Source organism: Panthera onca, chromosome A3 (assembly GCF_046562875.1).
Source record: "Panthera onca isolate mPanOnc1 chromosome A3, mPanOnc1 haplotype 2, whole genome shotgun sequence".
NCBI lineage: Eukaryota > Metazoa > Chordata > Mammalia > Carnivora > Felidae > Panthera > Panthera onca.
The window spans coordinates 63,096,115-63,120,845 of NC_138341.1; the positions used below are offsets into that span (position 1 = coordinate 63,096,115).

Genomic DNA, 24,731 nt, shown 5'->3' on the forward strand with positions numbered 1-24,731 from the left:
CAAGCTCTTTATGAGGAAAAAGTGTGAACTTGGGACAAGACACAGAATACATGCTGTAAATTTTACAGAAGTTTTTTTTTAAAACCTCTCCCGTTACCGCTTTGACCTTCCGTTAATTCAACAGTTCTAAATCAGGTAGAAGCTGAAATGATTCAGATGCACAATGGGGGATGGCCGCATAAAAGGAACCCGTTGGTATTGCCTAGGCTGAAAGAGGAAGGTGGAGAATTCATATTCTATAAGCTGTTCCCACTTCCCATGTGGCATAGGCAAGACTCGGAAGTTTATTAATGTCCCCCAAAGAGAGGACTCAGAGTGGCCTAGTTGAGCATTGTGGGCTTAGCATGGGGCCCCCTGTGATGGAGGGCATGGTGCCTTCCCAGAAGACACTCCAAGAGGACTTTCCCAGACAGAGGCTGGTTACGCTATATAGCACAGACTCAAAAAGCATCAGCAAAACCTGAGATGAGTCAGAGGCATCCCGGGGTTATCTGAGAGTACTGACCAAACAATAGAAGAGCAGGTCTCAATTCAAACCTTCTATAGACACCTGTGGGCCAAAGAGCAGCCAGTCTGAGAGACCTTGCTACAGAGAGTGGCAGGGCCAGACACAGGACAAGGACTCGAGCACCCCCATCCTCTGCCCCCATATAGATGGATCAAGCCCCTTGGCAAATAGGTACCTTAGGGTTAGGAAAGTTGTGCGCTGATGTGTGCTGCGAGGTATTGCCCTTGCTTGGCAAGCCGTGTGTCCTAGTCTGGAGTAAGGGAGATTTTTTGACATCAGTTATCTCAGCAGAGAGGCCTTCTTTGCCTTTTCATATTTCATTCTAAGTTGCAGTCTGTGTTAGCTTTAGCCTTATTTCTCAGACACCAGGACAGTGTCTTGAGGAAGAGAAGTAGGGGAGTACGCGAACGAGCTGAAAGACTGAGCATTTTCCTAAAGACACTAAGTCTTTCAAAGAAGACTCTATATGAACAATCATAACTTTGAACAGATTGAATGTGAAAATGAAAGAAGTGACTGAAATGTTGCTAATGGATAGATAATAAGTTGTTTTTACCACTCAGTGAAGTGGAATTACATGGAGCAGATCAGAGTTTTTAGAAATTAAAGGGCCGTATTTATTTTCTGCATATCTGAGCGTAGCATGAAGAAATTTCCAACTCCATTGTGTGTGTGTGCGTGTATCATAAAAACTAGAGGATTGTACTCTAAACATAACCATTTTTTCTGCCTAATGAGATTATGGATGTTTATATTTTTGATTTTTCACTTTCACATTTCTCAATTTTTCTGTGATGAGCATGTATTAGCTATTTAAAATCAAAGACGGATAAATGCTATTTTCAAATAATTTGTTTACATCTTCTAGTTGTTTTTGTTTAAACCCCAACTGTTTAAAAGAAAAACACATCAAATATTTGGTCATTACATATATATAAAACTCAAAAATTCTGTCTAACCTTAACTTTGCTCTGTTTTAATCCCCTTTATTTCAAAGATCACACTGTATGTCCCTTTTTGTCTTAAAGTTTCAAAATGGCCTTTGGCCAAATGCAATTAAGATTTTGCCCTGACCTGACATAAAAAAATGGAGTATGTATATGAAAGCACTTTGAAAACTTTAAAGGACTTTAAAAATGTATGGACGTACTAGTGGTGGAAGGCAGGGAAGGTGAGCAGTAAGGGGGAGGTACAAGAGGAGGAACTAGGTTGTATCTTTGCAAAACATAAATTTCAAAGGTTCTTCCTGAATTAATTTGCAAACAGAAATGAATGGAGTTACGGTGTGGCATTCCTGAATACTCACAATTTTCACAAGTTAATCCCACACCTGTGATAACATGGTACACACCTTCAAGTTGACATTTGTCTGTATCATTTGCTGCTACTGACAGCAATGGACCCCCTTCAATAGAGTCAAAAGTACTTGAGAGCTAAGGGTCTCCTCGTGGGAACCCTGAGGCTATCTCCTGTGTCTATATTGTTAAGAGTGGTCCCAGGGGGAGTCCTATTTAGGAAAACTTTGAATCTGGAAACTGTCCCTTGAATTTGGGTTTTTTGTTTGTTTGATGTAGGACCCACAGATTCTAGAAGGGCAATTCTAAGAATGCTCTCCAAATCTGGATGTCCTTAGTAGCCCTTTCCCCCAGATTAAAAGAGGTATAATTTGTAGACGAAGAGTCCGTCTTACTTTCCAGGCTTCCCGGTGCAAACCTAGGGCAAAAGAGCTTATGACACGGAGTCAAACAGCCTGGATTCACATCCCAGCTCTACCACTGGTTAGTTGACCTTGGAGAAATCACTCAACCTCTGTGCCTTAAACTCCTCGTCATAAATGGGGATTATAATAGGACCAACTGCATAGGGTTCTTAAGAGATTTAAACACATCTATATATATGAAGTGGGATGTGAACAGCATCAGGCACTTATTAAGTGCCCCGTAAGCATTACTTGTTGTTATTAAGAGGGGAATCCTCATGTATATCCAGATCACCACAGCCTCTGAAGTTCACAACTTATCCCCACTCAAGGAAGATAATCCCGAGATGGCCTGGTAACTGAGAAAGAAACCCTTCTCATGGTTCTTCGTAGTTCAGGCGCGTGTGGTGGTGACTGATGCATGCACACACATATGTGTAACAAACCTTCTGAATTCACTTTGGCAGCGGCAGAACTGGGTTTGTGTTGAGTTAGCCACCCTATCTGGTTCCGTAGTCTCTGGGATGACTCCATGCTCCTGGATGTAGTTTTGTGACATACCCATCTGGAGCAGGATTCAATACACTGGTCTTACGTGTCATAGAAAGCAAGTAAAGGACATTTCTTAACACAGGCAAAAAGGTTGAGTTCATGGATTCACTATTTTCTCACTAGCCTTGGTGAGTACTAATGGCTCTCAAACAGGCATTGAAATGAATGCTACGGAGCCATGTCAAAATTCTAGAAAATGTGAGGCACAAAGGCGTGCTTTTACCTGGAGAATCCTTCCCTTTCCTCACTTTTGCAACCAAAGGAGAAATTACAACTAGGGAGGTGGGGAGAAAAAGACTCCTTCGGTATATGTTAACAGGTTCTTTTTAAAAAAAATTGTTTAAGTTTAGTTATCTACTTTGAGAAAGAGCAAGCACAAGCAGGAGAGAGGCACGGAGAGAGAGAGGGAGAGAGAGAGAGAGAAAATCCCAAGCAGTGCATAGCCCGATGTGGGGCTCGAACTGACGAACCATGACCTGAGCTGAGATCAAGAGTCTGACGCCCAACCAGTTGTGCCACCCAGGCACCCCTATGTTAACAGTTTTTAAACATTAAACATTAAAACGAGAGCATTATTTCTAGAGGGACCTCACCATACCCTAGAAAAGTGGCTTTTATGATTCCTGGCTTTTATGGACTTTAGCCAGCTCTTCAGCAGTCTTAGGTAAATTAATATTCAGTGAAAATTTTAATAAACACATGAAAATTTTCTACATCGTATTAAAAACTGATCAGTTGGCTTAATACTACACCTCTCATGCCTGCCCAGAGTGTTAGTCCCTCTCATCAAAACACACTTGGGAAAAATATTGAAGTTAGTCCTAAGCCACCCCTGCTCCATTTTAATGCATTCATCAGACATATAGTTCTGGGTATTATTCCCCCTGTCCATTCTCTTCTATCCCTGGATCTTCCATTCCTTTCTTTTTCTCCCATGATGTCAGATTATTAAACACATACACTTCAATAGGCCCGCAGAAAATAGAACCACTTCGGATTTGTTTTGGGCAGGAGGGGTCAGCCTGAATTTCCAGAGTGTGGCTCAGTCCTCTACCACACATTTCCTCCCACTCCAGGGATTTCACTTCATCTTTTATCCATCCAGCTAAGGAGAACAGGGGCTAATTTAGGAGCCTCTTTATGCCTGTACATATTCAGCCAGAGGGGTCACTGTTGATTGATGCAAGACACTCTGTCCTCCAAGAGCTCGCCAAGTCCCTGCTGGTCCAGAGAGTAGCAACCAACAGTAACTCACCCTTTAGTGCCTGTGCGTTTCTGTGCCTCCAGCTAGAAACCGTCAATAAAAACCAGAGGCAACTTATGTTGCCTTAGATCACTAATAAATGCTCCACACCACCACCTCAGAGCCCTTTCACAAAAATGTATTTCTCTACAGATAGATGCCAAGCCCCAGCAGCCAATTACTACAGAAATGCCTCAAAGGCTTGAAGGAGGAGGCAGGGAGAGACAAGGGGCTCTTTTCAAAGATAAGAGTTATATGCTTCCTCCTAATAAAAGTTGCTCCCTTTTGTTGAATGCTTCCTCTAAGCCAGACACTGGGATAAGGTTTAACCTACATTATTTCATTCATTTCCTACAATTCTGGGACTCCAAAAGCTCTAGCCCATTTTACAGATGAGGACACAAAGGCTCACAGGGCTTAGGCAGCTTCTACTTTCTGCTTCTCCACTCCCCTCCACACCCCCAACCTGCCACAACAAAGGCTTGTGGGTGTGTGTTGCAAAAGCAGCTGAGAAATGCCCAGATGCCAGGCATTTCAGGTGGATGTCTGGGCTTCAGAGCATGGCCACTCATACCCTTACAATGCAAAGATGTTCGATGGTTCAGTTAGTTCACAGACTGCTAGAAACAGACATGATGTCTAGACATCATCTAGACATTGTCAACACTTCCAGGGCCTTCCACTTTATTGGTGAGTGTTGAATATTCTGGAAATTTTCCAGAAAGCACTGGGTGCCCACCCTGTATATGGTACTGTGATGGGTTCTGCATAGGTTTAAGGGAGTGAAATGTTAAAAAAAAAAAAAAAAAAGAAAAGAAAAAAAGAAAAGAAAAAAAGATGGCACGGTCACAGTCTTCTACAATTATTTTTAATCATGCAATATTCAATAAAACCAGCCCCTGGGTTAAATGCTAGGGATAAAGGGAATAAACACTCCTGGGCCATAGATTTTATCATTTCTTTTTATCCTTCCTTTGTTCTACCCCTGTTTCCTAAGGAGTCTCATTATCTCCCTTTATATACACAGGTCTTAGGCAGATTACGTGGCAGGATGAAACACCTGCACTGACCAAAAATCCATTTGGCTACTAACTACAGAAAAGCCAATATATCCACATCCTGAAAAGTTCATCTTGCTGGACACTGGTTATGGTCTGATAGGTTAGAGCTGTCAGTTTCGCACTTCACCACGCTTCACTCCTGCAAGAACGGAACCACCGACTATCATGAACTTTTGACTTCTTCTCACCCCTCCCTGAAAACTCGCAACACAGGAACATTAAATACCCAAGATAATTGCTTATCTGTAATAACTATGGCATGAAGGACCCTCGGGATGCTGCCTTACATCTCCTCTAACTGAGCCGTTCCGCAACATTTCTGTGAAGGAGCAGACGTAAGCTGTCTCCTCTTTGCCAGAGAGCAGAAGACCCTGTGGATATGGTAAGACCCAGGCTTGAATTTGGGGATGAGGATCAGCACCCTTTTCTGCTATGGAGAAAAATGACCTACCCTTTTGAAGGTAATGATACTATTAACGGCAGTAATATCTTATACTTCTGCCCTGCTTCCCTATCTCTCAAACACATTACATCATGGTTCCATTGGCCCTACGTGCCAGACCTTACATTGGTATAAACGTTTTGATATTTTGCTCAGCTGTAACACATCTCTGTATTTCATTCGACTGCCACAATGAGAAGGAGAAACATTGCTGTCCCAGCTTACCAAAGAAGAAACTGAGGGTCAGGGAAGGTCATTTTTGCAGGTTATGAAGCTAGAATTTCAGCGCACATGATTCTTTGCAATGGCCAGCGTTTATAGCTCTTCAGGAATCTTCATTTGGTGCACGGGGTATCTGGGGGTCTTCCTTAGGGAATCACGGAAGGGTGAGATCACGTGTGCCTAATGAGCCACATGTCCCACCTCATGGACAGGAGTCACAGAGTTAGGTAGGTGGCCGTGGCCAACGACACCCTGCCCAGAGCCTTTGTGTGGCAAGAAATCCAGTCCACTTCCAAAAGCGAGGCTCTAAGAGAGGGGTTTCTGTTGACACTTTCTCTGTATGTTTTGTTATGCTTGTTTTTGTTGGCCTAGAGAACCAGCAGCCAGGGACAGCAGGATGACTTTGAGCCAAGGGGCGGTCTGTTCACACCCTAGGGACAGGAGTGTTTCACTAAGTTGCTGCCGCTTGAAAGGACAGCCGCCACGCAGTCTTGCTCTCTCCCGGTTTTGTTATCCCTGAGATAATAAATAAAGGCTCATTCTGTTGTGTCCAAAAGACCCTTTTCAGGAGACCTGCTCTTGCTGGAAGTCTCCAGAGCCTCCTCACCTGATTACAGTCAGATGCTGGGCATTTCAAATTAAATTAGAACAAATAACAAAAATGAAAGGAGAGTGGGGAGGAGGAGGAACAAACCAGCAAAAATGGTATTCATTTAAAGTAGCCAATGAGAAAAACGGAGCCCGAAAAACTCAGCTGATAACGGCAGAGATTGACATTTGCTGTCCATCTTAGGCTAAAAAGAGCCACAAGTGAGAATCTGTCGGGATGACAATTCCAGGCCAATTTCATGTAGAATATTCTGATGCAGATATGGCCAGGATAAACAAGAAGATGTTTTAAATCGAGACCTGAATTTTTATGGCCCTCAGACCACGATAGGATCTCTATTTGCTTGTGAATGCAACATACAAGATACAGTTCTTGGAAGATGGTAAGAATATTTGTCCCATTGTGCCATTGTTTCCTCTAGCAAGTCCTGTCAAGGATGAACTGTCATTTGAGCTCAAAATTCTGCTCAAGATGTGCCTAGAGAGACCCACTGGAGTATGGATGGATGAGAAGGCAGAGGAATTCTTGTAATACCTGGTCCCAATATGTTCCAGTGTCAGGAAGATGGTTTAAAATCAAATGGAAGGATTCATGGACCAAGATTACAGTGTGTCCATTGCCAAAGTGATTTAAGACAGCATCCTTAGAGCTCCATTGATAACAACTTGAAATCAAGCAGTCTAACAAAGCCTCAGAATCGCTTCGGCCTCCTTGATACCACTTTACCTTGGTTCCAGCCCGGTCTCACATTTGCCTGGAACATTGCTATCACCTATTTCAGCTGCCCTAAATACTGCCGGATGGATCCCAGAGCAGTATCAAGATATCTGATAAGACAATCTAACTTCACCATCCAAATGCTGAAAGGACATTTACATTTAATATGCTTTTTCAATCCTATTAGCCAAAGTAGTATATTGTACAGTAAAATATATTGTCTTATTACACTGCTTTCATCATGAAGAAACAATGAGCACACAGAAACGTAATTCATATTATATTGTCTGTCACTAAAGGAGGGCTCTTCGACAAACTTAAACCCAATTTGGAGCAAATAAACTATTAGTGAGCTAGAGAGTTCACTAATCTTGTGCCCAAACTAGTTGCATCCACATATTAAAAGCCATTATCAACTAGGCAAAGAGACCCAGGAGAACACAACAGATGATTACCTTCCGAGAGACATTCTTGCACATAGCATTAAAAACGCTGTTTGGTCATGTGTCTGTCCCCTAACATCACTCTTCATTTTGATTTCCAGCGGCCAGGCATAAGGAAAACTTCCAAGTCTCTGAAGGAGCCGGTGCTAGTGGGGATTACCTCAAAAATGTGACAACCCCTTTATTAAAAAAACAATAAGCATTCAAGAGTGATCAGTGAAAAAATGTCTCTTAAGGCCATTTATTTTTAGCTGAGCGTTGTTGTGACTGTTTCCATGGCTAAACCATGAACATGTTTGCTGCACAAGCCCGGTCAGCTAGTGGCCTTAATTAACTTTCAAATGGAGAATGCTGCGGTTTACCACTTATTAAATATCCACCACACCAAGTTACAGTTTTACCCTTCCACACCTCACTTAGTCAAGACGCCTCGAAAAACCCACGATGCTGAATAACTGGTGATTTAAAAATAGGGACCACGTGTAATTATCCGACTGAACACACAGGCTGTGAGGAAAGTTTACTAAAATCTGGGCAGCTTTCATTTCCAGATTGAATGATATAATTTGTAAATTGAGGCAACAGGATAAGTCACTCAGAAAGAATAGAACAAGCTGTTCTTACTCATTCAAAGGGCTTGAACACATATTTGTTAAGGGCTTGCTTGGCGTTCCAGATACGGCGTATTCTTCCAGATTCCTCATGTCCAGGAATAGCAGGAGGTGGCAAACGGAGTTCAGGACATGGCGAAGAAGGAAGAGGCCACTCTCAGCATTCAGGATCTTAAAACAGTATGCTCTCTAGAGAAGGAAGAGTACGAAATCACTCATCAAGTTAATCTACTCTTAATACAACATACAAGTAGCCTCATCAAACTCATTTCACCAAGCGTTTTATCCAGGAGGGAGACGATGCGGTTTGAGATTCAATCAAGACAGAATTAGTTTTTGTGATTAGCTAGGCGAGTGGTTAAGGTACAGTAATAATGGTATCCTTATTCCTTCTCTCCTCTCTCTCACCCAATACTCTGAGACACACACTCACACACACACATCCACACACGCACACCGTCGCCCACGTCTGTTTGGATTTGGCTTGTGAATCTTCAACTAGTGTTGTCTGTGTTTCAAGTTGTGTACTCTCAGGGAAAAAAAAAGAAGTGAATTCACCTCTCGTTGAAATTCCACTGTGTATAAAATGGTCTTGGAATTTGAAGGGAGAAAAAAAAAATCCTTCTACAAAGAGAACATGTGAAAAGGCCAAGGGAGAGCATAACTGAAAAAAATATATAAAAATGCAAATTTTCCTAAACTCCAGCTTTGGATGGACTGAAGCATAAGTGAGAACTTCAACAAAGCAATAGAAAAAGATGACAGCTCAGAGTTTCAGAAATTTAAGACAGCAGCAGGATTAGACACTTTGGGTTGTCTTCGCACACATTTCTTATGGGAGTTAATTCCATTTGACATGCAAGACCAAAGCAAGATTACAGAGGCATAGCCCCATGGCGAGGTGTATGCTGTAGCTAAAAGCTGGGATTTGAATAATTGTGCAGGCTTACTCCAAGAATCAGGCGAGAACAGAATGAATGGATTATTACAAGGAACTTTGTACATTTTTAACTGCTGGACTTAATAAAATACCCTCTATGTGAGAGTGATGTTATGGTCGTCTGCACTCACTCTAGCTGAAGTTTGTGGTAGGATCCATCAAAAATGAGGAAGAACAGAAACTGATTTTTAAAAATAAAGAAAGAAAAGAAATGAATTTCACAATGAATGACTGGGCTGGGTTGTGGCCGTATGATTTACAGAGGAACAACAAATTTGGAAAACTTGAGATCAACACACCTAAGCCCTCTACCCACCCCCCTAAAGGTAGAGGGAATTCATTTCCTGCGCAAAGATGTTTGAGGAGAAGTGGAGAATAGAATTCAAGGAAAGTGGGCCACAAAAGGTGGATTTTTACTTCACTATTTCTGCTCGTTAGGGAGGTCATTTGTTACTGAGAAAAATTACTAACCCACACATCGTTTTATATATATGTATAAATGTGACCTCTTTCGTTGGAATCTGTGGAAGCACTTGTCTGTAAAAGGCAGAAAGAGTAACAGTTCTAAAGACTCCTCACTGCTTAATTAACTGTCCAGTGAGAATTATTAAAATTCCCTATATAATTCTTATTTAGCTCTCATTAAAGTGAAGGATACAAATGCTGGACAATGCCAGGTTCAGAGAAGCTTTAAGAAAGGAAAGTTAGTCTTGTAATAGCTGAGAATTATGAAAAGCTGCCCATTAACAGTAGCCAAGTAGACCTTTCATTTTAAAAGTCACTGATTCAGATCGGAAATGATTTGATTTGATTTTCTCCTTTAGAGTAGACTTCATCTCTTCTCCTCCTGAGAGCCCACTTCTGATCCTCCAGGAGCCCTAACCAGCCCAGTGGGGAGAGAGAAGTCCACCCCAGGAGAGGAGGAAACTGCTGTGGGGCCATGGCACTGGGGAAGCGCGCCCTCTGCTGGGGAAGGCCAGTCTGCAGTGGGGCTTGGGAAAATCCCCCAAAGAGCCTGCCCTCAGGAAAGCAAAAGAGATGCACATCTCCAGGAGGGACCCCCTCGAAGACACGTGGCATCTCTTTCTCATCACTGCAAGAGGAGATTAGAGAAGGGACAGGAGAGGGGGTGAGTGCTCGATTTAACCAGAACTCAAATGCAGCTCTCTTCACAAAACATATCCGCCAACTTCAGCCTGCCATGCAAAATGGCAACAGGAATGATGAACACATTACAAATTTGTAGACCCTAAAATTAAACTCCACCTCATTTATTTCATATTTCAGCATGCCGGGGATGGCTGACATTACAGGCACACATCTTTCCTGATAAGCTCTGTGATTTCCTTCTTGGCAAAGGGATTTGTGCTCTGTATGGATGCACTCAGTCTTCTTGAAGCCCCAATTCCGTGTGGTAGAGCTAGGAAAGAGGAGGCACGCTGCAGTGATCTGCAGAAGAAAGTCATCGAGAATCGTAGCCCTGGGAGGAAAGCAAATGGAGAAGTTACCAAAGGAAGATAAAGAGCTAGTCTTTCCCCCTCTGTCTCTGTGCATCATTTAGATCCCTGCTACTAAGAGTCATTCACAGACCGGCAGCTTCAGCATCACCTGGCAGCCTGTTAGAAAGGCAGGAGCCCAGGTCCCACCTAGACCTACTGACTCAGAGTCTGCATTTTAACAAGATTCTCAGTGATTCAGAAGTACACTCAACGTTGAGACGCACCGCCGTAGACACTAGAAGAGCTAAAGCACAAGGAAAACTAGAGCACTGAACTTTACAGGTGGAAGGAAGCTTAGATACCAGCTGCCTCCTTGGATAAGGAAACCAAGGCCCAGAGAAGAACATAGATCCTTACACATCAATGAAGAGAACTTTACATAGGCCCGAATTCGGTCTGCTACGAAAGCTGGAACACAAAAGCTTTCACAGGCTTGTGCGGTTAGCCTCGTCACATACTACAAAAGCAACAGAATGTGGCACCGACACAACAGTGATATAGGGGATCAATCTCATGTGGGAGGGACCTTGTCTTCTTCTAATCAGCTCTGTACTACTGAAATGACTTGTCTAAATTCTTCAAGAATTGACAGAGAAATGAGATTCTGATATTCCTTCTATTCACATAATGATTGATGAAACACATGGGAAAATAAATTGAATTATGTTATAATCTCCCAGGGAAACATAATTAAATTGTAAAGCATTCCCATGAAATCCTAAAAGCCTTATATCATGTAGACAGTGACTTCTACTACATGATCAATAATTATATTAATTAAAGATAATTATTTTGATAAGATGGTGTGACTTTGGGGCTCCACTTATTCTTGATCTGATGTATTGATCAAATAGTGAAGACTCGGCAGGAGCCAGAGCCAGACAGAAAGATTCTTTGGGGGTTCCAGAAAGCTTTATGATATTTACGCTAAATTGTACTAATTTGTAATTCCTGACCAGTAATTTGATGCTTATTCACACAATCCAACGGGTAATACACATACAAAACCAGCAAAACATTCCATTCACTATTCTTAATTCTCTGTGAGCTAGAAGCAAGTGATAGTCAGCTAGTAATAGATACTATATGAAACATAAAATCCAATATTCCTCGAACTTTCACAACTCCAGAACATCTAATACATTCTTTGTGTGTATGTAGGACTTTAAAGCGCATTCATGGCAACTCTGGAGCAATGAGCTAAAAGAACTAGACCCAAAGTTAACAATGCTCAGAAAGCTGCGATGAGCACGGACCCTTAAACATTCGCTAACTTTCTCTGTAAACAGAGAATTATGATTATGAAGATCAGCCCTGGAACACACGTCTGGTCATGCACAACTGAGATTTCTAGCTGATTCTTTCTCTGAGCTTTCCAGAGATACCCTTGCCGAGTATTAGGCACCTATTCACCTTCATAAAGGTGAATCAGGGATCACCAACAGAACGTAGATGTTGAGATGGAAACGTGAATTCTAAGCAATAGTAAAAGAATCATATCACAAACACACCAGGTTTGGAATTTTTTTTAAAGGCCACCACCCTTATCACCATTATATGTTATTAACTTTCCAGAATTCTTTGCACTCAGGATAGAGTGTTGGGTTGTTTTATTATTAAGGGATAATGTAGTTGAAAAGAATCACAAGTATTAGGAATGAAGTCATTACCATTACACGTGATTTTATCAGAATTTCCTTAAATTATTTGTGAAAGATCTTGCTGATACGATGACCACTATATGAAAGGTTGTAGAGTTTCCTCTCAATGAGGTACTTAAGAGTCAAAATCGAGGAGCCAATGCCACATGTTTGAATTGTGGGTCTGCCACTTACCACCCATGGCTTGAACAAGTAAAACGTCTCTCTATGCCTCAATTTCTACATCTGGAAGATAGGGATAGATAATAGTAATACATACCTAAAGGAGTTGTGAAAATTTGGTGAGTTAATAAGCTGGAGACAACTGGAACATCCATGAGGTATACTAAGCACCCACTTCATAGTGGCTATTATCAGTATTGCCCTTATAATTTATGTAGGTTGACTTATTCATGGTCATATTACAATTTATTAAAGAACAGTTTTCTTTAAACCCACCTTTCACACTACCTGAAAGCCAGGTTTTAGTCTCTAGCTCAAAATCTACTTTCTTAATAGTTATAAAAAAGAAGAAGGGTATTCATGGGATCTGAAAACACAAACTTATTTATGTTATAATTTGATGATAACACACACACATACACACGCACACACACACACACACGGGCACAGAACAATAATACCTCATAGCCCAATGCCAGAAGTTACCCTACAGGGGATTTGCTATAAAGGAAGCTAAATGTGACCCAGTATTCTGGTGAGAGATCTTACCATTCAGAGCAGAATAACCTGAGAACAAAATAATGCAGAAAGCAGCCCCGAGGTTCCTTTGTCTTTCCTCGGGTAAAATCAATTCTGTTATTATCCACAGTTGGGTATAGAATGGTGTATGAACAGCGTGGCTTCAGCCAGCAATACCTCTCAGAGAGTGGGTTTCATGGGTAATATTCCACACCCTGATTTACTCGGCATTGTCAAGAGAGAAAGGAGGAGTTCCATCTTAGGTGGGAAAATTTATTCTAAGGAAGTATTAAGACACTAGAAAAGACAAGAGAGAAGAAAGACCCGAGCAAATTCATATAGAATCAAATATGCTCATCCTCAGACATAGAGCCCAATGGGCAATATTGCTAGGCCTAATATCTTCCTCTCTGCTCTTTTACAGGAAGACTGTTTAGCCATATGTCCTCATATTTCCTATTCGTGGGAGGGAAATGGACCATACACATGATGCTGCACGTCAGAGTGAAATAGAAAAAGCTTTCCAAAGAAAGTAAGCAGACATATAAATGTGGCCTTGTGGAACCCATAAAATAGACCAGCAATGATTGAAAGCAAGAAAATGACTTGTTCTTAAAACTACAAGAATTAGGCAATCGAGCTAATAGGATCTGAGAAGATGTAAATAAGTTTTTTTATTAACAAAGGGAGTGAGGAGACAACTTTCAGCCTGAATGAAAGAAGGTAAATGATTCCTCCCCAAAGGCAGAGCCAAGATTTCTCAAATGCGCTGCATTTAAGAGAGATAGAAGTAAAATATATGAAGCAAGATGACATAATGTGCTGTTGCTTAAATGTAGGCAACGATGGTATCCTATTCTACAGACCAAGTTGTGAGTAATTGAATGCAAGATAAAGCAAAAGTATGAAAAAGGCCACTCAGTAACAGAAGCATAAAAATGCAGTGTGTATAACTCCTGAGAAAGGTACAGTTGTGTAGGGCTGATTAGTAAGGAGAGCAGTCAACAGAACAGAGTGGATTTGCACAGATTAGGATGGAGCAAGCTTTGTCCAGAAGATTGTACAAAGTTCTTGTTGGTCTTGAATCTGAAATAAGGTAAAAAACTTACCTCCCATCACAAAAGACCCGCTATGAGCTTTTGGTATATCTCAGTCAAGCTACTTCTCTTTTCCCACAAGCCATTTAAAATATATAATTTACAATAATATTTGTATTCTCCTAGGCATATTGTTCCCTGTAGCATCTCTCCTTTTGGGTGGGGGAAGGGAGAGGAAGCATATGGTATGGTATTTTTTTTTTTAATGTTTATTTAGTCTGAAAGAGTGAGAGAGCAAGTAAGGGAGGGGCAGAGAGAGAGAGGGAGAGAGAATCCCAAGCAGGCTCTGCACTGATGTGGGGCTCAATCCCACGAACATGAAATCATGACCTGAACTGAAATCAAGAGTTGGAAGCTTTCCCGACTGAGCCACCCAGGAGCCCTGGTACTGTATTTTTGATGTGGCAACATGACAGAGACCTTAAAAAGAAAAAAAGCAATTTCATCCATAATAGCTGAACTCTGGGAAAACACAGAGCTTGATAAAGCCTAAAGTTCAGCTTTTAAGATAAGCAAGAAAAAGTCAGAAATGTGAAATCGCCAGGTGTGTGCCAAGAACTTGGGCATTTGCATTTACAAACTCTAAGGACTCTACCCCAGAGCTTGCTCCACTGTGAGGGGCACCACTACTTCTCCAGGTTCCAGGCAATAGAAGAGAAGTTTTTGAAGGAATAAAAGAAAAAAAAATATCCAGCCTACAAATTGCTTAGGAATCCCAAGACAAATGTTTAAGAGACACAGAAGCGCAGGCAACAATGGACAATTGCCCAGACTTGGGCACAAGAACACTCTGTGGTCTGTGGACTACTCTCAAACAACTGCATGACAAGGCCGGAGACCATCATTAAAGAGGAAAGGAAGTGTGCAGCCCTTCGAGACTACGAGGGACTCAGCTGAGGGCCACTGGTCCCCTCCTTTGTTTTAACCTGAGTGTTCTAAGGCCACTTGTGCTGGCAATGCTCTAATTCGTTCTGTGGGGACTTTGAAGATATTGATGGCTGGGGAGGTGTTTGTGTCTCTGGTGAGGGGGAAAAAATAGTTCTTTGACCTTTACCAAGGTAGACGTCTATGGCAGGATTCAGAAACAGAAGGTACAGGGGCAGAAAGAAGCCAAAGGCCCCCTGCAGCTGTGTTCATAGATCACTCTCACTAGGTGCTCGTGGGAGCAAATGATGACTAATTAGGCAGGCATGACAGAAAAATAAATAAACAGAAAGAGGAGCTGGTATTTTTTAGGAATGTAAATGCAACTCAAAATCAGGAAACCTTAAACAACAACAGTTCTCAAACCTTTCACTTGTTGCAAGAGGGGGGAAGAAAAGGTCTATCTTCAAGCAAAATCCTCAGTCTAGGATCAGCTCAGAAGCGAAGGGAGTAGCTGTGGCTGTGGGAGAAGTCACCGTGTACTTCTGCGAGCCTCTGGCCTGTCTGCTCCTTTCTTTCACTTTGAGCTTTACTCTCTGGTTTTTAGGGAAAGTTATAAAATGAGAAGACAAAATATACATAAATACTGACACGCACACATGTGCATGTTTATTATGTTCTTTCCTATACATGGAAAAAAGACAAAAGAAGGAAAGTAATTTGCAGTTCAGTTCTCTGCCCTCGGTTCTGGCTCACCAATGAATCTTCTTATATACAAAGCTGACTGGAGGGAGGGGGGGATTGAATAACAAATTTATGTGATACAATCACATCATTTACAATCACATAATGGACCATATCCCAATTTTCAAAAGGCATAAAGTATCCTCATTAATACGATAAGTGCAGCAGCCAAATCAGCACTGTGATTTTATCAGGGTTTTTGACTGTACATGAATTAGAATGTAAAATGCATACAGAATTTTTAATGGGAAGGCTTTAACAGTCACTGAATGTATTTCTTACTGTCATTTGCATCACATTAAAGTGAAATTCTACATAAAAGGATAAAGAGAATATGTCCTAAATTACAGTTTTTCCATCGTTGTCATGTCCACACATAGAAAAATCTGATTCATAAGCTTAAACATGATCCTAAATCCGAAAAGGCTGCACCAACCCCCTATTTGTTTGTGGGGTTTATGTGGTTGTCTGGACCAGGTAGAGCTCTGTAAGGTCAGGTGGTCAGGACAAAGCTAAGAAAGATCATGAGGTCATGGGGGCGGGGGTGGGGGGAGCTCAGGGGCAGGGAGAGGATGATTGTACTCACTGTCTCTTACTCTAGTACATCCTTAAATACTGTGACTGTGTTTTTCATTCCATCTCAGACTACTAAAAAGTCACTCATGTTCCTTAGAAATATTCTGTTGCATCACAGAAAGCTTCTGTCTTCAGTTTGGTTCACTTGAATAGAGTTCATGATCCTAGGTGGACGGCTGTGTGAGTGCAGCTTGGTATATTCCACCCTCGATTAGTTACATATATATTGCTATGTACACAGGATATCAAGTGAACGCTTGCTTCATATGAAACCAGTGCATGTCTGCTTGTGTGTTGAAATCTGATCCATATGTCAGAAGTTAGTCTCAAGCAAATGGCAGTTGGGTAAGTTTGCTCAGTGGCGTCTACACATTGAGGCAAAAAAAGCAAACTGTCTTTTCTCATTAACCTCACATCACACACAGAGAAGTCAATGATTGGTACACAGCAACTGATGCAGAATCCTAGGAATCTGAGACTGTTTTCCTTCCTAGAAGAAGTCAAGCTAAGACCATAGACCAGGAATGGTGAATACCTGCCGCAAACCCACTGGCAAGCACACCTGGTCCATGTATAGGAATTCACGCTCGGAATGATGTAAATCTGTTACCATTTTAGAGTCTAAGTAGAGTGTGCTCTCATGCACCCAATAGAAAGCTATGCATGAAACCTGGGGTGAAACAGTTGGAACTTGCCACAGATCAGCAAGTGCGTCTTGCTCCTAGAGGGAAACATTCTATGTTTGCACATGGCACGTGGAATGAATGGCTTTCAGAATGGCCAGTGTATCCATTTTAATCGATGTGTCTTTAATAGTTTATTTAATCACTTCATCTTTGATAAAGGTCAAAGGCTGCATAGAACAGTATTTTGCATTGATGGCCTCCTACTGCAATTAATTCAGGTTATTTTTCCTTGAATATACATAGATTATATATCTTATACCATTGTTAGCAAAATGCATCAATGTCCTTCCGTATCGAGAAACAGTTTTTAAAACATTTATAATGGTGACAGATATTACCCTAGCCCCCTTTCTTTTCCTTTCTCTCTCTTCTTTCTTCTTCCTTCCTTCTTTCTTTTAATCTTTCCTCCCTCCCTCCTTCTCTCCCTCGCTTCATTCCTTCCTTTCTCCTTTCCTTTCTCCCTTCCTTCCTCTTTCATTCCTTCCTTCCTTCTATCATACTCCTTGCATTAACATGGGAATTTGATTTTGCCCCCCCTCCAAAGAGATATATTCAGGTATCTGGTCCATTTTGATCCATGATAAAATTATTCTTTGTGATACCTAAAATACTTCCAATGACAAGACACCTGTGAAGAAGCCATTTATGTATTGATGGATCTTAAAACTCAAAGATATTTCCTGATAATAATGTTACTCAATGCAATGACTGCTGTCCCAAAATGTATGCATATTACCATCATCGACTTCATAATGCCCTTTCAGTGGGCAGTTCACCTGTAGGAATCCTGGCCCTAGCTGTTCACTGGCTGGGAGAGCATTAACAAGGCTCTTACCCTCGCTGAGGAACAGTTTGCTCATTTCTAAAGTGGAATCAATGACATTAATTTACTGACTTATTATGATGATGTAATAGGATGATATACATCAAGTATCTAAAGTAGCTCTTGGCGTGATGGAAAGAATTCATACTGTTTTATCCACCATGCAAGATGTTTTGCATTGGTTTTGCCAAACCTAAGGGCATCACACCTTTTTAAGAATCAAATTAATGCTATGTATGCTGACCTCCATGCATGATGACTGTTTATATTCAGGTAAGTGAATCACATTTTCTTCTCCCATAAAAATAAGATAAATATCTTCAACTTCCCTTTTAGTCCCTCCTGACTCCCTTGGAAATGGCAGCAAAATTCAGAAATTGAGAGAAGTATATTCGAGCAAAGAGAGACTATGTTCCTTTTTTATTGTTTGGGTTTAATAAAAGATGAATATATTAAGGTATATAACATGATGATTTGATATGATATACATAGTGAAATGATGAATAGAAGCAAACTAATTAACATATCTTTTCCTCATATGGTTTTCCTCTGTGTGGGATGGAGCACCCAAAATGTACTCTCCTAGTATATTTCTAGTATTCAATTATTTTGAATCATGCTGTACATTAAATACTATTTTCTTTATTCTTTATCAGGAATCCAAAAACAGAATTTATTTTAAAATCTGCTATCACACCTTTTGTTTTTTTCATTTCATCAGAAACATGGTAATCGTTGGACCTGGTATTTCACTGACTTACGAAAAAGGAAGGCATAAAGTTTTCTAGTTCTAACCCATCTCCTTGACTCACCTTTAGCATAATACAAACACAGATTTACCTAGTTTATACAGATAAAGAGTGTATTCTTTCGGGGACCATATGCCTGTGTAAATAATAGCAAAACAGATGAACATTTCCTCAAATTCCACATTTGTCGTATGATATAAGGGGTGTCTAAGGCACTGCCTTCCACCTCCAGATAAAACCAGTAATCTATCTCAAGGGAGCCAAACTTGTGCCACTACCTTCTCCTTCCTTTTAAATGTATGTTGTGTGCTTTACCTTATTACCCCATGCTTTATTGTTTCACATTATCTGCTCATAAGAATGATTTGAGTATTTTACGGTATATAGATGTGTTAAATTGATTGGCAAATAATATTTAAAACTACCCGAACTTTTTACTTTACATTCTCTTTTCTTCCCTCCTGCCAGCTCACATGTAGGTGTAAACATTCAGTAAATATACAGGTCAGATGCATTACAACCTCAAAGATTCTGTGCTTCAAAAAATGCCTGATTCCATTGAAATCATCGAGGCATGCAAGTCCAACTTACACTACTCGTCACCTTTGTTTCACCTCTTGCTTCATTAGAAAGGAATTGCTAATGCATAATATTTGTCATACTTCTATCTAAATTGGCCAAATAAGATGTCACTAATATTACTTTCACCTTTCTTTGAGGCTTTGTCTACAAAAGATGGGGCAGGGAGACTGATCTAAATCAGCTATGCAACTAAGTTAACGAAACTTGGATTTGTATTTACTCCTTATAATTTAGCTCTTCAAGTTCAAACTTTCCCAATAAAATTTATTCATATAAGGAGACAAAGTCATAGGTTTGATCTCGGCAGACACGAGGACTTATAGATTTCTATTAAGCAATTTTAAAAAGGAACAGAAGAGTTAAAAACTAAACTATTCGGTCACTTCCTTCATGTATAGCTTTATTTCGGTTTCAATGTTAATATATTTGTATCATGATAGATAATTTGGGTCCTCACTGGACTTCACCTACTCTCAAAACTTTGAATTCTCTATGCTTGTTAAAAATCATCTGAACGTTCTCTAAAAACAACTTTATAAATATACATATCCACCTTTCTTTTCCAGATGATGGATTTTTTTTTTTTCATTCTCTCAATATACCTCTCTGGTAATCTTGATCGATTTCCCTTGGTTTACTCTAATCGTTCAGTTGCCTTTGAGAAAATATTCTCCAGTAGAAGACTTGTTACATCTCATACACTGCGCTGTCTTTCTTCCTTTACACATCTGGTGTGCTCTCCTTTTCCATCCTTTGATATTTGGCAGACTAAGCATTGTGATAGTAATCAGGCCCATCTATGATATGTCCATCAAAGGCTAGGAAGCTAATATACCCAGGGATGTCCTCTGAAGACTTATGAGGAAAGGTAGATTGTGGCTTACCCCCTGCCAAAAGACTGGACACAGGACTTCCTTCACCCAGTGCATTCCAGAGGTAGTTTGAGATGCCCTGAGGAGCAGGAAGCAAGAAGTCAGGCTATATTCATTGCATTGAAATACCCCATTTCTTTCAAACAGCTCACACAATGTTTGTGGATGCTTCGATCCTAAAGAATTTACAGAAACCTTTGCAGATTTCACATTCCCGCCAAGCCCCACACCCCATTCTACAGAAGTAGAAATTTCCCCAAAGTACCAAAGTGCTTGCTGAATGCAAGCAAAACCTCAAGTTTTCCTATTGTTCCACAACTTCCGTCTTTCTAGATAGACTCTGCTGAAACCCTGCAGCGATAAACTTCTACAGCCTGCTTATTCTGTCGATCAGTCTCCATTTCCAAATATGAAAAAGGCCAGGGAAGTTTGTCCTCTTTTGAATTCTCAGCTTCCCAGGTCGTGAAACTGTCCTTCCCCTTATTGTAAGTAGATTTGTGTTTTCCTCAATTCCATATCCTGCAATCTATTTCATAGTTAAGGTACACCGTGAGGTATAATACCTTGAATGTATTTATATGAAAGTGTGGTGTTTTCTTTCTTCCCCTCCCACAAGAGGCTATACAGAAGAGAACTACTGTTGTTACTTATTTTTATTCCTCCTGCTTACATCCAAGGAATTTCCGAACAGTCAAGTTGGAGCATATACATCTGAGCAAAATTGCTACATATTACCTTCTTCATTTCAGTCAATTCCTCTTTTATTCCAGGCACCAGAGCATTGACACTGACACATTGATGTTCTCCTTGTGAGAATTAGCCTATCACATTCATTTACATCCACTTAATTGCTGCTACTATTGTTTAGTCCGTTAACCTCCAGCTAGGGTGCAATTCACGTGAACGCTGGGGAAGCACAACCATTCGATTAGTTCTGCAAAGTAGATTAAAATCTTCTGGCTAATTGGAGACTGTCCATACTGCTGCCTTTCTTTCAGCTCTAGGTTAAAGAAATGTCTTGAAGCCATGTCTTCAAGGGAGGGCTCTTAGTTGTCATATGGAAGACTTGACTGGACCCAATAGCGTTTTCTGAGTATGTCTGTGTGTAGGACATTGTGCCAACAATTATCACCAGTCGGGTCTCTGCCTTCAATCTGCAACTAGCCTTTTGATTGGCAACTTGCCTTCTTCCTTTTCATAAGAAGCACATGCACACTGGAGAAACTCCAACTTGGTATGTGGCTAAATCATTAGTATCCCAAATTCATAGGAATTTCATTCTGAAATATAAGCACTAAGAAAATTCCTTATGAAATGGTTTATCTAGTTTGGGGGGAAATGTGAATTAACAACACAATAGTCTCACTTAATCCAAAGCACGACACCATGTTTGACATAGCTTATTTTCTTAGAGCCTATCACTGATCTTCTGGCAAGCATGCTTTGGTAACACTAACCTGTTGCACTGTTGTAGGCAATGAAGTCCCAAAGTTTTCCTTGTCAACACATCATCACCACGTATACATTAAACCGAAATGTTTTACGATATTTAATTATGCTTTATCTAAAGAAGATGGGAAGTTTCCACATCCACTCCAGGAATTCTAAGAAATTGCAGTAGGTCAAATTTCTTCATTTAATCTAAAATGCCTGTCTCATCGTGGTTTCAGTCTACCTCTTCAGCACATTTTCTGAATGTACCCTAAAGTCCAGCCATTAAAAGCTGGTAGCCCTTCCTTAGATACATTATACTTTTTTTTCATGGCCTGGTGTCTTTATGTTGCTGTTCAGAATCTGGGGTTTGTTTTATGAACCAGGGAAACACATAGGAAGAAGTGCTTATGTTGACCTGAGTCATCAACATCAGGAATTGATCTAAACACCTTCCAGGTGCTTTACATCACTCACATCACCTAATCATCCCAATAGACATGTGGGAAGAGTCCTCATACCTATTTATGGATAGGCTCAGGCTCTGAAAGTTTGAGTGAACTGCGTGAGGTGACATGGTCAGTAAGTTAACAAAGCACTGAATTGGAATCCAGGGCTATATGACTCCAAACCTCCTTCCTTCCTACTTCATCAGAGAGGTGTTCCCTAAGAAGAGGGAAATCCTAAGCTGCAACTTGAAAAAGATGACAGTATTCACAAGATAGAAGATAAGGAAGTCAACATTTCTGGGGAGGAACTCCCCCACCTCCCCAGATGTGCGTGGGGGGTACGTCAAAGGTAACCAAGAGCACTGGGAGGTGGATGCAGGAGGACGAGGGGAAAGGGTGATGGCAATAGACAGTGTTGAGACCACATGATATCTCCCACGGGAAAATTACCAACTGGCAACCATGCTGCAGGTGGAGAATCTCAAATAGCTTGTGGAGAGGATAGGGAAGACATTAAGGCTGACTAGGAACCCAGGGGTTCTGGGACTTAAAGACCGTGCTACTGACCCTCCTCTGAAGGTGCCAAAGAAGAAAGCATTTCATTGTCTGTGAAGGCTGCAGATGTGGTGATTACACAACAGATCGTAAGGTAGACACCTTAGGACAGAAGGGTTTGGCTGACTCATCAGTTTTTTGTCTCTCTGACCTCTGTTTTATCTTTCCATTGTACAGGAAGAAGATAAGCAACCAAGAGAAAGAAAAACCTATCACAAAGTAAGAATGACCCCTAACATTTAAAGGGCCTGGAGGAAGAACACAAAGGGAGGCCCACATACTGCAGTGGCAAAATATTTTAACATTACAATTCAAACTAGGAAACTATTGACTAAAATGGATTCTATCTTCTTATGTTGATGGATACAAGAACAATGTAATGACAATCCAGAAGTCCAGGTGTCAATTTAGAATCTTTGGGCCCCTTGGAGTTCTTTGTTGGAATTGGCAGAAGAGGGAAGCCTTACTCCAGCCTATTCTTCCCATCCCTGCATTATGAGGCTCCTAATGTGTGTGGACACATCTTCCTACATTTCCATGTTCAGTCCACAACTCAGCTCTTGGGGGTGTAGAGGCCATTGGTAAGGTCCACCTCTGAGAAAATGGACCCAGGAGAGAGGACTGCACAGACCCTAGAAGTGGGTTTAGGGCCACCTGGGTCAGGAATTTGGGGGTCTAGTATATCTTGAGCATGGCCTAGAAGGGGGCAGGAGTTCAAGATCCAGTTGGGAATGTTTCTTGGTACTTTGCACAACTGACTCATTAATGAGAACTAAAATGGGACCAAGAAGTAACACAATGAGCTCAGCAAAGCACAGGGTTAAGGCAGGGGCGGCTTCTGCCTGGATCTAGAAACAGTATTGCAAGGAGAAGTATCAAAAATGCTGTCTTACAACCCAGAGATCCTGTTTGGGCATCAAAGTTCCTCTTTGTTGTTTCACCAGCTTCAGGTGGCCCCAGTCATATCAGAGCACACGGGAGCCTTGCATTTGGCATAGACACAATTTCAAGAAGCGTCCTTAAAAAGTGGTTGTTGTGGTTTTAATGTTAATCATTTTAATTTTTCAATCAGTTAAAGATCTTTCAAACTCTCATGCAGTCCACATTGTCTATACCTACCAGGTCATACATGAAGATTCAAACCGCCATAAAACAAAGAAAAAAATTTGAGATTCCATTTCATTTCTCCACTGACAACACACAAACACACACACACAGTTGAAGTAGCTATTTAATACCGTCCTATTTACAAATTGTATTCACCAGCAAATTGAGTCTAAGAAGTTCCTTCTCTGCCTTCGCCTACCCGTTTGGCTACTGAGCTTGCACAATCAGAAAACCCTCAATCAGTTCAAAATGGAGAGCTTCCCTCTGCAAACTCACTCTACAAATTGCATTAGGCTCCACATCACATCTCCCCTCCTTCAGCCCTAGTGGATAGAACAAGTTTCTCTGAGAGGATCATTTCTGTTGACCGAACTTTAAGTTCTTTTCCCAGATCCCTAACATGAGTTGACTGAATTTCTTGAAGCTTTTGTGTGTAAAGCTTGCAGAATGTCAATTCTCTAGTGATGGGATTTGGAAAAAGGAATGAAACCCAGAGCCTTTACTCATAGTGTACGAGGCACCTCCTTTTATTACTAAGTATTTCCACAACAATATTAGGGCTATTTGCCATATTCCTTTTATCCAAGGATCTGACACCATTTCTCTTTTTTCTGAGGGTGTGGTCCCAAAATCATACAAGTAATAATCAGCAGCATTTATTGAGAGCCTCTGAGGTTCCAAACATCGTGCTTTGTATTTTTTATGAGTTGTCTTCTAACCTTATACCAACCTTATGAAATGATTATGGTTGCTATTATTTTTATGACTACTGCCGCTGTTGTTGTTTTTATTGATGTTAAAGTGATAGAGATGAGAAAGCTGAAGCTTGGAGATGCTAAGTAACTCATTCAAAGTCACACAGCTAGTAAGCTGCAAAACTGTGAGCTTACACCAGACATCATGACCAACTCCAGAGGCCTTCTACAGCAGGGCACAAATGCCCGATAGCATTTGTAAAACAAATTTCTGGGAGACACAAAGAGGAGGTGGATATTCTTCTGCCTCTTAGTTCCTTAACCTGGAGGGAGTTTAAAGGAGACAGAACCAAAGCGGAGTAACACAGACCATATTTACCCTCCCACCGGAAACAACTGAAAATAAGGAAGAATTTATGAATCTATATATACAGCTTTGAAGACATTGGACATTAAGCAACTAAAGTGAATGATATCTGAGAGACGGGAAGCAAATGAGGCGAACCCTAAGTTTGCTCCACCTCACTCCCTTGAGTGAGTTCTTGGGCTACAGTACAGAGGAAAAACCATTCTACTCCTATTTACTCAAGAAAAATAAAAACATATATCCAT

General features: G+C 40.9%; 1 long non-coding RNA gene across 3 annotated transcripts; it reads left to right on the top strand.

Annotated features, from left to right (window-relative positions):
• Positions 1 to 17,673: 17,673 nt before the first annotated feature.
• On the top strand, positions 17,674 to 23,450 carry LOC132661128 (uncharacterized). Of its 3 annotated transcripts, none has more exons than XR_014137363.1 (5): positions 17,674 to 17,952; positions 20,216 to 20,367; positions 21,357 to 21,499; positions 21,969 to 22,100; positions 22,499 to 23,450. It is a non-coding gene; the product is annotated as an uncharacterized LOC132661128 (long non-coding RNA). The 3 variants fall into 3 exon arrangements; XR_009602072.2 differs by having other exon boundaries at positions 21,969 to 22,089; positions 22,495 to 23,450; XR_009602074.2 differs by lacking the exon at positions 20,216 to 20,367 and having other exon boundaries at positions 21,969 to 22,089; positions 22,495 to 23,450.
• The last annotated feature ends 1,281 nt before the right edge of the window (positions 23,451 to 24,731 follow it).